The sequence below is a fragment of the Rhamphochromis longiceps genome, linkage group LG3, assembly GCF_057381845.1.
Source record: "Rhamphochromis longiceps isolate RC_006_pf linkage group LG3, R_longiceps_female_GT1.1, whole genome shotgun sequence".
NCBI classification, from domain to species: domain Eukaryota; kingdom Metazoa; phylum Chordata; class Actinopteri; order Cichliformes; family Cichlidae; genus Rhamphochromis; species Rhamphochromis longiceps.
Window position 1 is genome coordinate 39,751,311 of NC_140559.1, and position 13,774 is coordinate 39,765,084.

Sequence of the window (13,774 nt, forward strand, 5' to 3'; positions counted from 1 at the left end):
GTATGCTTGGTTTGATTATTAGGAGCTTTATCACCAATGATAATTACCCTCATAAACACTACATGTATACATCATTCAGATCTGGAAAATAACTCAAAATGTTAGAAATATTCCAGTGTTAGAAAATCAGCACTGCTCAGTGTTAGCCATTGTTAATCTTCAAAACTGACTAGGTTACTTTTAAACATATAACACTGTCAAAAGTGTTCATTTAACACTCAACAGTGTTGTATTTAACACTCAGAGGTGTGGACCCATATAGACACTCTCCAGTGTTAAATTAACATTTTTGCTGTGCACTGTGGTGACATCTTAGATTAGTCATAAATTCACTCACAGAAAGTAAGCGTGCACTAGTTAAAATAGAAATGTGTCCTTAACCAGAAGTGACCGTGAGACCAGATGAAGTCCTGCCCCCTTTCTCAGCTCCTCTCTGTTTTCTTACAAGTAGTTGTAACTGCTGTATTAATAAATAATGACAGTGCCTTTTAGCTAACTTAGTAACTATAAAGCACACTTACACACTTAGTTACTCATTTCCATGGCTAAATTTTTAGATAGCAGAGCAAAGCTGCAAACAAAGCAGCTGTTTATAGACTTGAATGTGTTTTACAGAATTAACGGTGTAAGTCAAATAAAGGAAGCAATAAAAGGAAGCAAGCAGTTCAGCAAGGCAGAGTTACCATGGAAATCTGATAACGTACAGTTATTGGTGAAACACAGTTGTGCTTCCTGCACCCTTTACTTCATAAGATGGTGGACTCCAGCTCGTATTGAGGCGATTTGCTGCTGAGTGTGAAGAGGAGGGAATGAGAATCAGCACCTCCAACTCTGAGCTGTGATTGACACTGGATAATTGTTGAAGTCATAACTGTGGTTTAGGGATGAGTTCTGGCCCAAAGCACAGGATTTGAAGTATCTTGTGGCAAGAGTGGAGTGGGAGATTGGCAGGTGGATTGGATGATACTGTGTGACATATGCAGTGATATGGATGCAGGACCAGTGTGGTGTAGTGAAGTGAGAGCTGAGTGTGAACGTGAAGCTGTCGGTTGGCAGGTTGATTTATCTTCCTACCATTGTGTGGTCACAAGCTCTGGGTAGTGACGGAGAGAATGAGACATTAGCTTCCTCTAAAGGTGCAGTTAGAGAACATATCTTGAAGCAAATCATAAATCATAATGTTATTTATATATTTATATGTATATATGTAGTATGTAGCTGCAGCTATAATATACTATGTAATAATGTGTGAGTCACAGTGAACTTTCACAAAACTGCATTGCATAGATTTTATTTTTTATTATTTAAATTGAATATTTGTAATAATAAGGTTCCACATGTCAATGTTGTCGGGGGCATTAGTCAGTGGGACACCGCTAGCAAACATGTTGCATATGTGGAGGTTCCCAGCCAGAGTTGCATGATCTCCACACCGGTAAGGCACATTCTCTGTAGGTCCTCTCCCTGTACTAACTTATAAGTTTAAGTTTGGTGTTGCTTTACTAAGTGTTAGTTCTTAGAGCTAAATGTCCCCAAAGTGCTTTTGATTACTTTTAAAGGGAAAAATAGTAATTGAATCTGACTTTTATCCATTATAACACCTATTTATGTGTTTTTCACCTGTGCTAAACAGGGATGAAGAGAGGCCTGCTGCTGTGTGTTTCCCTGATTGTGCATTTTGTCTTTTAGAGTTTGTAGAGATTTTGTTTTATGTGTATAATGAGTTTGTCATCTAAAGCTGCACGTTAAATAGTATTTTCAGCCATGTTGGGAAAATTTACTCTTGTATCTATAGGGTTTTTTTTGTAATTGATCCATCTTAGCGGGAATTTAAATATTATAAGTGATTATCAGTAGTTTGTTTTTGAGTATACTTCCTCATCGTATCAGAGGTGGGTCGAGTATCCAAAGATTGTACTCAAGTAAGAGTAGCATTACTTTAAAATATTATTACTCAAGTAAAAGTGAAAAGTAGTTGTCAAAAAACTTGGCGAAAAGACTACTCAAGTAGCGAGTAACTGTTTGAAATGTCTGATTTATTTTATAAATAAATGTTATCAGACAAACAAAAATAAATAAATCTACAAATTTTACCATTTTCAAAAGGAATATATGTAAAAAGATCAACAAAATAAGGCACAACAATTCTAATTTTCAGATTTCAGTTTTTCACAACATAAAGCTTTTTTCACCAATACCTACAGTAAATAATATAAATATATAAACAGTGCAAACAATTTCCAGTGACAAGATATGCTGTAAACTTTATATTCATTTTTGCTCCAAAGGGCACAGCAGCCTCAGAGAAAACAGAACGAGGCAGCTTCAACATATGTTCATACAAGGCAGCTCAGTTTACCCTAAATTTTATGGGTGTGCATTTATTTCTGCATATTTAGCAAAAATGTGCCATTTCTTCACTCAGTGAGGTGATGGTTAAGCTTCAGCAGCAGTTTGCTCCCAAGGTTCTTTCTGTGAAGCTCTAACTGTTTAGCAGTGAACAGGAGTCCTGCATGACTAAGAAGACCTTCACAAGCTCCAGATGCAGGAAGAGCTGTATTGACTTTGTTCGACAGCTTCTTGATGTGAGGAACGCCATGCAATAGATCCACACCTCCAGTGAATGGACATGAAAGGTACCTCTCCAGCTCCCCTGCTTCTGGCTTTCCTGACCCCATGGATCCATCATCTTAGTCGGTTAGGCCGCTGTTTGTGCTGGCCTCATCCAGCTCTGAGTCTAGGTGATGTCTGATGAAGTGGAGACCTGTGGAAAGATGTATGGTTTTCAAAAGAATTAGGTCTGGTTATTATAGTGCTGTATACACTGCCAAGCTGCGGATGTTTGTTTGGAGCTAGCCTCCAAAAGCTGGGCATACACTGTGTGATTTTTGGCCCATTTTGAGCCGATTTTTCAGTCGCGCAACCATTTTGGGGATCGGCCCAAGTTTTGTTTTAATCGTGTGTGCATCGTGTAGTATACATGGGGTAACGAAAAGCAGTTAACACCTCACGACCAGCTCCCAATCATCAATCGTATGGTCGCATGATAATCAAACCTGTTTGAAATCCTGTCGCCCCTCAACGCAGCCTCTCACACTGCGCACGCACAAACACAGAAATGAAAGAGAAAAGGTGGAGCAGCACGGCAGTGCAGCGTGTGATCTGGACACAAGAGATGGAGGCACAACTTGTAGGATGAGGCAAGCTCATCCGAGTACGTAAGCGTAGCGCTGCCACCCAGGCAAAAGAAAAATAGAGCTATATCACGTTATAACGTGAAAAGTTTATTGTTCTAACAATATACTTTTCATGTTCGTACAATATAATATTAATATTGTACGAACGTGATAATTATGTATATTGTAATAACGTGATATTATATTGTTCAAACGTGAAAAGTATATTGTTTTAACAATATACTTTTCACGTTATAACATGATATAGCTCTATTTTTCTTTTGCCTGGGTGGCAGCTCTACGCTTACGTCTCCGAGGCTTTTCAATGTGGCCTCACAAAATTATCACGACTACAACAACCATGAAAAGAGTTGGATGGACATTGCTGCTCACTCACAGCTGCCTGGTCATTGTTTTTCATTAGTAATTTAGCAAAGTTGATGGTGTGTGTGTGTCTGTGTGAGTGAGTGAAAGACACAAAGAGGGAGAGCGAGAGACAGATTTTGTATGATAAGCTGTTATGGACGCACAGTTTGAGCACTCAGGTCGCATCAGAGCATCAGGCCGTATAGTGTGAGACCCTGCATCGTGACCTATGAACTTCTAACTCCTGAGATTTAATTGTACAGTTTGAGCAGGAGCTGAATAACGTGACTGAAAAAATCGCAGTGTTTGCCCAGCTTAATGCAGACTGTTTAAACTAAACAAGCTGCTGTTTCACATAATAAACCCTGTCAGCCGCAGTATTGCCTTCTGTTTTAACAGTTAAAGCAGTAGAGACGAGCTGTTTGCATGTGCGTGGAACTCTAGCGCCATTAACCAGGCTAGCTGTTAGCTTATAGGCTAACCAGCGAGCAGTTAAAAGGACAGCCGAAGCTGCACAAAAAACCCACAAATTTGTCTCACTACAACGTAGCGCCGAAAATATGACTCGCAGCTCGAGCTCGACACAGCTGCTGTAACATAAGACTGACATCCAGCTAACCACAGCTAAAAAGATATTTAGAGAAAACTTACCGTTTCCTCAGGTTACACGAGTTGAGTTGTTTCACGCTAAAAAGTTGTTGTTTTGGCTCTCACTGAAGACATAGCTGTTCTTTTGTACTGCTTTTAAGCGAAACATTCTTTGTATGTGAGGCCTAGGCTGTTCATCCTCTTCAGCTCTAGCGTAGACGACTGGCTCTGCCATGTTTTCATATTTCTTCTTTCCGTGTGTCCGCTACTTTGAAATGCTTGGACCGCTCTGCCCGCCACAGTTTCAAACTGGTCATGTGACTGCATGGCCACATCTCATTGGTAAAAAAGTTACCGGAAACTCCTCTGGCGGCATGTTATCTAATGTGTTAAACTAATTATTTTTTAAAAAGTAACGAGTCGAATTTTGCAAATGTAGCGGAGTAAAAGTACCGTTTCTTCTTCACAAATGTACTCAAGTAAAAGTAAAAAAGTATCGTGCAAAAAAGGTACTTTAAAAGTACATTTAAAAAAAAAACTTACTCAAGTAAATGTAACGGAGTAAATGTAACTCGTTACTACCCACCTCTGTGTATCATGTAGAATGTTAACTCGCATCCAACTGGTCTGTGTGTTTCTTCATATGGGACATTCCTTCTGGTTCTTAGTTTGATTATTATTCATGATGTTATTTATTTATTTATTTATTTCCTAAGTATCTCTAGAGCTTAGGTTTCAGTTTCTGGTTATTGTCATTAGTGTTCTGCTTCTGATGTATTTGTATCAATTCTTATGTTCTTAGCCTCTCGTTTGTTTCCTTCTGTTTCGAGTTTGCATGTTAGAGTCTGTTGTACCTCTTGCTTACCTTTTCTATTCGTTTCTGACTTGTGGAGAGGTTCTCCGCCAGGTGGACACCCAGGAATTTGTTGTTCTTGATGACCTCCACAGAGAATCCATTGGCATTAAGTTGGCAGTGATCTCTCTGTGCTCTCCTGAACTCAAAATTTATCTCTTTTGTTTTGTCCATGTTTAGAGACAGATTGTTGACTCTACACCAGTCCGTTAGCTGTTGCACCTCCTCTCTGTATACTGGCTCATTGTTCTTGCTGATGAGACCCACCACAGTCGTGTCATTGGCAAACTTGATGAGGTGGTTCGAACTGTGCATTGCTACACAGTCGTGAGTCAGCAGAGTAAACAGCAGTGGGCTGAGCACACAGCCCTGAGGGGCTCCAGTGCTCAGTGTGGTGGTGTTGGAGATGCTGTTGCCGATCCAGACTGTCTGAGGCCTCTCCGTCCAGGATCCATTTGCAGAGGGAGGTGTTCAGGTGTTCAGTATGTACCAGCTCACTCCCGGTGGCTACCTGGCGGGGCCTGGCGCCTGTTGCTCGGTCAGGCCTCCTCCGGGGTGCGGGGGGCCCTCCGGCCTCTGGGCCTGCAGCTCGGTTCACTCTGGCACAGCTGGCTGCCGGCAGAGCCGGCGGGCACGCCGGTGCAGCCCCCTCTAGCTTCTGCTCGGTGGCTACTGGGTGACGCCTCGTCTGGGGATCCTCAGCCCTTCCCATAAGGGTGGCACGGATGCCCCTCCGGTGGTCCTCCTTGGGCTCTCGCACTCTGAGGCCTCTGGATGTCTGGGGCCTGGATCTCCTCCATGCCTGCTTCATGCCCTGGGGGACGGGGCTATGGCTCGCTACATCCTCTTGCAGACCATTACATGTGGAAACCATTTGAATACAAGCGCGCTGATCCACACAGGTATGCACACGGATGTTCACTGCTCGTAGACTTAAATTACACCTTTCTTGGCTGCTACTTCAAAGCACATTGTGCGCTGTCTGTCCTGCGTGCTGCACAACAACATTGAATTTTTAGTATTTACTGCTGTTTACACTTAGCTAGATTAATGCGATGGTGTTGTGTTTAGTATGTTGCTTTGGGTTTTTTTTTTTTTTTGCTTGTTTTCTATTCTTCTCCTCTCAACAGGTGATCCAGGAGATTTTTTTTTCTCCCCCCCCTTCTCACTGTCCCTCTCCCCTTCTGTTTTTCTTTTCCTTCCTCTTTCTCTCTCCCTTTCCTATCCCTCACTCATGTCCGTCCCGTCTGTAACATCTGAAAATGAAATATAATGAATAATAAAAACAAAGGTCGATCAAATGGACCAATACGGCAATGCCACGATGATCCATTTGGCAAAGTAAATCCATTGGGTATCCTTGTTGGTCTTCAGACAACAATTCTGATGGCTAAAGAACCAAATGGGACAGGCAAAAAAAAAAAAAAAAGTATTAGCGCTGGGTGGGATGTACACTGCTGTAATGAGCACAACAGTGAATTCTCAAGCTAGATAAAAAGGTCTGCATCTAACAGTTATAGGCTACGTCCACATGTACTCGGGTATTTTTGAAAACACAGATTTTTCTATGCATTTGCACCTTTCGTCCACACCTAAACGGCTTTTTCGGTCACTGAAAATGGAGATTTTTGAAAACTCCTGCCAGGGTGGAGATTTTCAAAAGTTCTAACTATATATGTAAGCATTTAAACACTGCAGAGAGTAAAATTTACGTGTGGATGAGGAAAACGTCCACACATAAATTTTACTCTCTGCAATGTTTAAATGCTTACATATACACACACAGTTTCTGTCCCTCCACACAGAGGACTCAGTTCTGCTTCTATGCGTCATCTTTATTTACTCTTTCTCACCCAGGCTTCTAGACTTCTGATTGGCCAACATTTCAACAGGAATATATCAAAACCTGTTGCTTCGTTTCTGTGTTCAAGTGTGGACGGGGGTTTTTTTTATAACGAAAACGGAAAATCTCAGTTTTGAAAAATACCCGTGTACGTATGGATGTAGCCATAAACTCTACCAGTGATGAGCAGTAATTACAAGCAAGCACAGCGTTCTTGCACCATTTCGAGCTGATGTAGACACACAAGCCACCACCATGAGTCTTACCGCATAGAGCTGCATTTCTGTCGGCACAAAATGTGGTGAGCCCATGTAGCTGAACGGCGGCGTCCGGGCCTCTGTCACTGAGCCATGTTTCTGTGAAAACAAGGACGCAGCAGTCTCTAAATTCCTGCTGTGTGGTCAGCTGGAGTCGGATGTAGTCCAGTTTATTGTCCAGTGAGCAGATGTTTGAGAGCAAGATGGATGGAAGAGCCAGTCGGCTTGGATTTGCTTTTAGTTTAGTACGGACCCCGCCCCGCATGCTGCACTTCCGCTTCCTCGCACACCGCTTTCGGTGACCCGTCCTCCAGCATCAGGCGACACCGAGGACTGAGGGCCTGGTTTCGGTAGCGACCCAAGGACGCTCAGCGCTTTCAGCAGTTCCGGGTCAGTTTTTGTGTGATGCTTGTAATTTAGAAGTGTTTGCCATTGGTAAACCCGAACACCGATTATTCTCGTTGTGGTGTTTATGTGGCTCGGAGGTCACGATAAAAAGGCAATAGAAAAAACACAAAAACTGCACTGTTTGGTCCAGAGTGGTCGCTGCGTGCTGTTGCCGCACCGCCATCTCACATCTCATCTACTTGTAATAATAATACTTGTAAACTTGTAATAATTCTACTTGTTCCCACTGTGTTCCCCACCTGTTTCTACTTGCCTCATATCCTCTTGTAGTTATTGTCTCAGTCTTCCGTCGCTTTTTCAGTTTTCTGCCTCTGTTGTGTATTTGCTCTTGTTACCCAGATACTTAGCTGTGTGTATTCTAGTGTTCCCTGGATCATTACAACACTTGTGTGTTCATAAGTCAGTTTTCCTAGTATTGATTCCTTTTGGACATTTTAAACCTGACAGCAATAAAAACTTGTCTTATTTTGATTTTGTCTACGGATGAAGCTCTCTACAGTTTGTAATCTGTCCACTTAAACATGTTTTGTCTGTGGATATAGTTTCATTATTCCTCATCCTGAACAGAACTCATAGACTGGGCAGCATCGTTCCTCTTTTTAGTAGTCCTGTCAGCAATTTTTCTTTTTGTTTATAAAAATAGAACTTCCAAGCAAATCGTTTCTGTGGGGTACTGTGTGTTTAATAATAATAATAATGGATTGGATTTATATAGCGCTTTTCAAGGCACCCAAAGCGCTTTACAATGCCACTATTCATTCACACACTGGTGGAGGCAGCTACAGTTGTAGCCACAGCTGCCCTGGGGCAGACTGACAGAAGCGAGGCTGCCATATCGCGCCATCGGCCCCTCTGGCCAACACCAGTAGGCAAGTAGGGTAAAGTGTCTTGCCCAAGGACACAACGACCAGGACAGAGAGCCCGGGGATCGAACCGGCGACCTTCCGGTTACAAATGCAATTCCCAACCCCCTGAGCCACGGTCGCCCTGTTTCCCCGTCCTTCACTCGTGTATGTTTATTTGAAGAGGAAAAACCTTCCACGGGACTCTGATATGAAAATATACAAACAGAAATATAATTCAGAGCATGTAAATTGTCTTACAGGCGTAATCAGGTCTAAGTTACCCTCAACAACAAACTACGGTAGAAAAAACGTGTGGCCCTGCAGCGTCTTGCCTCTGCTATGTCCCCCCCCCCCCTCAGCACCGTGTGCACTTATTTGCATAAATCCATGATGCATAGATTTAAAGTATAAACCTAGCCTTTAAAGTGAACATATTCAAAGTTTTACTTTACCAAGCCAAAACACAATAAAATAATTTTAGTTTCACTATAAACATGAATTTACTTATTAAATTACTAATTACCCAAAATAAGTTTAACAGCAAATATAAATTGAACTATATTAACCTGGCTCCCACACTGTGTGTCCTGCTGTGTAGACTTGCCTTTCTTAAGCTTAACATAGTTTCCTTGTGTTTCTCTTCACTTATTACAGCAGTTCTGGTGAAATCACACTTCATAGGCTGACTAAGGCTGCACAGAAAACGTAACATAGCAGGAGATCAGGGACTGTCATGGTGCTGCGTCTTTAGACCCAGCTTTAAGTTACAGACCAAGATTCATATTCTTCAGTATCCTGAGTAATTGGGCCTAATTTTTGCTTCATACATTTATGATACCATATAATGTTTTTGTGTTTACACCATCAGGCTATAGTTTAGTTCTTGGTCATAGTTTGTTTATGTTCTGCTTCAGTTTAATCTTTCTTCTGTGTCATGGATTCAGCCAGACGCCTCCAGAAAGACCCTTTATATTGGTTCTGATTAGTATTAAGCATGATTAACTATCACCAACCTACTTAACACACATGATGACAGGCCACAGACTTCCACACTCTTATCTTCACCACATTCCTGCAGTCAGTCTCACACACAGAGACTAATATGTTGTAGTGATGGGATTTCCGGCTCTTTTTAGAGATCCGGCTCTTTCGGTTCGGCTCACTAAAAAGAGCCGGCTCTTTCGGCTCCGAACCGGCTCTTCAGGTTGTTTTGTTGCTTTAATTAATTTATTATTAACAATAATGTAAAATTATGCACAAAAGGAATTACTAACGTTAAAAAAAAGTGGTTTTATTTATATATGTTTATATATAAATATATGCGGTGGCCCCTAGAGACAAAACACGTACAAACTCCAAAACACATTTCTAGCATGAACTGAACTTCCAAAGCAGAGCTACTAGATCACTTAAATTACACAATTGAAAGCATATGTGTATTGTTTGTGTATACACAGGCACTCATATATATTCAAATAATTTAAAAAAAAAGTTCATTTACCTGTTATTACCACACACCAAATCCGGTCGTTGGTACTTGCTGGCTTGTGTAGCCACAAGATAACAAAAGCTCAACACTGCGCCCAGCATCCTGGAGCACTTCTGTTGTCTTTTATACGTGTTTTGAGTTTTTATGTGCTTCTGAGCTTTAATGTGCTTCTGAGTTTTTACATGCTTCGGAGTTTGTACGTGTTTTTACGTGTTTTGGAGTTTGTACGTGCTTCAGAGTTCGTACGTGATTTGAAGTTTGTATGTGCTTTGTCTGTAGGGGCCACCGTAAATATACTTTTATTTATTCACTCCACATAAAATGTAATAAATAAATCATATAATACAAAAATCAGCTATTCACATTTCAACTTTTAACTATTTAAATTTTCAGCTTTTTCCTTTTACAAATTTAAAGTGAAAACAACACAAAACACTGCAAACCACAACACAATTAAATATAAATTATAATATGAAAACAAGAAGAACATGCATATTGTCTGTCATATGGACCTGCATGAATAAACTTTCTGAATCCTTTATCTTCCACTACTGAAAATAGTTGTGGATGATTACTATACCTTTCTAATGTAAATGGCCTGCATTTGTATAGCGCTTTTCTAGTCCCTAAGGACCCCAAAGCACTTCACACTACATTCAGTCATTCACCCATACATTCACACACTGGCGATGGCAAGCTACATTGTAGCCACAGCTGCCCTGGGGCGCACTGACAGAGGCGAGGCTGCCGGACACTGGCGCCACCGGGCCCTCTGACCACCACCAGTAGGCAAACACGGGGTTAGTATCTTGCCCAAGGATATTTGGCATGCAGCCAGGAGGCAGCCTGGGATCGAACCACCGACCTTCTGATTAGTGGCTGACCTGCTCTGCCACCTGAGCTACAGCCACGTTGTTGTCCCTGGCTGTCTCTCCCTCTGGCTCTATTCCTGTGCTACTTGAGTGTAACTACCGCCCCTCCCCCCTCTGCCCAGCATAAAGCACAAGGCTCACGTGCACAGTGAAGCGGAAAAAAGTGCGAGAGAGAGGGTGAGAGAAGGGAAAAAAAAAACAAAACCCACGTGACGGCTCGCGATAAGGAGCCGGCTCGCGTCGTTCACGTCAAAGAGTCGGCTCTAAGAGCCATTTCGTTCGCGAACGACCCATCACTAATATGTTGAGGTTGGAGGTGAATGATGCCAGTGCAGGCAAAATCCAGACATTAAAACAATTTTCATTGGTCAAACTAGGTTTTCTTTTTCATCCTATTAATTAGAGTCATACTTCAATTAGAATTAAGCATGATTAATTATTTGGAGAACAGCATATAGATAAACATATAGATGTTAAATCCTCGTACTCCACTTTTGAGAGTGTGTTTCACATACCTTGTTAAGTCTTTGTCTCTGTGGTAGGTGTTCGTTACTCCCTGTTTTCTTTTGGTAACCTTTTTCTTATATGTTAGTGGTCAGCTTTACTTTCCCCATCATTTCCCCAGTTAGTCCCAGCTGTTCTTCCACCTGTTTCCTCTTCCTATGTTACTGTCACGGTTCTGGGTCAGTTTGACCCAGTATTTTGAGTTGTCATGTTTTTGCAGGTTTAGTTTAGTTCCATGTGTCATTTTCTGTCTCTCTATGTCGAGTCTGCGTCTTAGTGTGATGGTTTCTTGTTCCTGTTTTATTGTGAAGGTCTGCGTCTCATGTGAGTGTGTTCAGTTTTACCTCTGTCTCGTCCTGTTGATTGTTCCCATCTGTGTCCACCACCTGTGTGTAATTCCCCTGTGTTTCTCTGTGTATTTAAGTCGTGTCCTCTGTCATTGTAGTTGCTGGTCCGTCTGTGTATCCACCATGTCTCACCCGTGTGTTCTCCCTGCTGTCCATCCTCATTCTCCTCTGCTCGTTCTCATTCAGGTTTGTGCTCTGTAGTTTAGTTGTTTTCCAGTCTAGTTTAGTTCGAGCTCCATTTGCTGTTTGTCCATATTTATTTCGTGTTCAATAAACCACCTTCACTTCTCCACTACTGCCTGCGATTGGATCCTCATTTATTATTTTCACACGGCTTATCTCACTCGCCGTGACAGTTACCTTTTATGCATTTATTGTTTGAGTCTCGCCTTGTTTCTTGTCGCATTCAACCCTCTTTGGTTGTGTGTCTTCTGTCTTATCTGTTTAAAGTTGTTCTGTGAGTCACAGAGAATAAAACCAAGATTTTTTTCTTTTTTTGAAGTTTATTACCATGTTCTGCACAGTCATCACATGACAGAAACAGTAAACAGATTATTATCTTTCTTTTAAAAAATGGTTTAAAAAAAAAAAACAACCTAATTTTGACTTATAATGAAACAGATTTAAATAATGAGAAAGCTGATTAAAATGAACATTCACAATAAAATTTGAATATTTACAGTATAAGAAATTTAAAAAAAAATGATGGGAGAAAGAAGTATGTACAGTTATTTCAAGTAATCTGATGGATACAAGAGGTCTGGTGTTTGCCTGAATGGGAAGTCTCTGGCAGTGTCACTTTATCTGACATGGATGGAGTGCTGCAAGAGTTTGTCTTTTGGCAAGTGCAGCATCACACAGGGTGGTCTGCAGGTGGTTCTTGTGGAGTCTTCTTTATTTTCCATTAAATACATTTTCGGTGCTGGCTCAATCGACAATCAAAAAACAGCTGAAGAGCTGCTGTTAAGATTTTAGAGCTGTGGCTGAATTTGGATTGACATTATTGTAGTTGCCCTGTTGAGGTGATCAAATGAAAGCATTTCATGTGTAATTATTAATGATGATAATTATCAAGGTATTTTCTCATGGTCATCATCTCACATTTTGTGCACTCACTTGTCTTGTTAATGACTCTGAGCTGAATCACAGATGTGACATTGTTGTAATCACCTTCTGCTGGACCTGAAATAAGAATCTGATTGACTTTCATGTTAAACACAGTTATTGTATAATCATCCAGCTTCCACAAGCTCTATATTAATGAAAGTGTAAACTTTACCATTTTCAGTGTTCTCACATCTTCTGACTGTCTCATAGACACAACGATCACCTGCAGGTCAGAGAAAATCAGTCACCTCATGTCTGTGATACTAATTTAAACACAAATGTTCTTGCAAATAACATTTATATTAAAAAGCTACAGCAGATGTAATAAGTACAGTCTTGTTGCAAATAGCATCAGAATATTTGAAACTGCATGAAAAACTAACCATGAAGAAGAGAGGAGTACACTTGCTGCTGATCTTCATCCTGACTGAGCATCTGGTCGTTAGCAGCACCTTTATTAAAAATGTAAAATTAGATGTTTGTTTTATGTTGTTGTGGATTATACATTCTTGTGAACAGTTTGCATTTTATGACTCAATGCTGCATCTGTGTATTTAATCATTTAAGATATACAATATGTAATATTAGAAGAAAAAACAGCTACTCACCTTTCAACTTTTTACAGCAATACAACAAGAGCAGGATGAAAATAAATGTAATTCCAGAAATTGCTCCAATGATCATCAGAACAGGAAATGAAGAGATTTCAGGACTCGAGACATCTACTGTGGATAAGAAACATACGTTTAAAGCTGAACTTAAAGTTTAACCAAACGGACTAACCTGCTGCATTATTTTGTCACTTTGATGTGTCTTTGCATTTAGCCCTCTGTAGGTTGATGATTTTCATTTCCAAGTGTTGTTTTATTTGTAATTTATTTATTGAACAATCTACATGTAACAACACTTACAGTTTAATGAATATTCATGTCTAAAAAGCATCCTGGTCTCAAAGCCAGATCATCAGTTGGTGCTATTATGATGGAAGAAAGTTTTTAAAGTTATTTTATTTTATTTTACAAAACAGTGCATAATCTCATTCTCTCCAATGATCTCTTTACTTCTAATGGAATTAACACAGTTTTGTCACTGATCCAGTTGGTTTTGCAGATCTTGTTA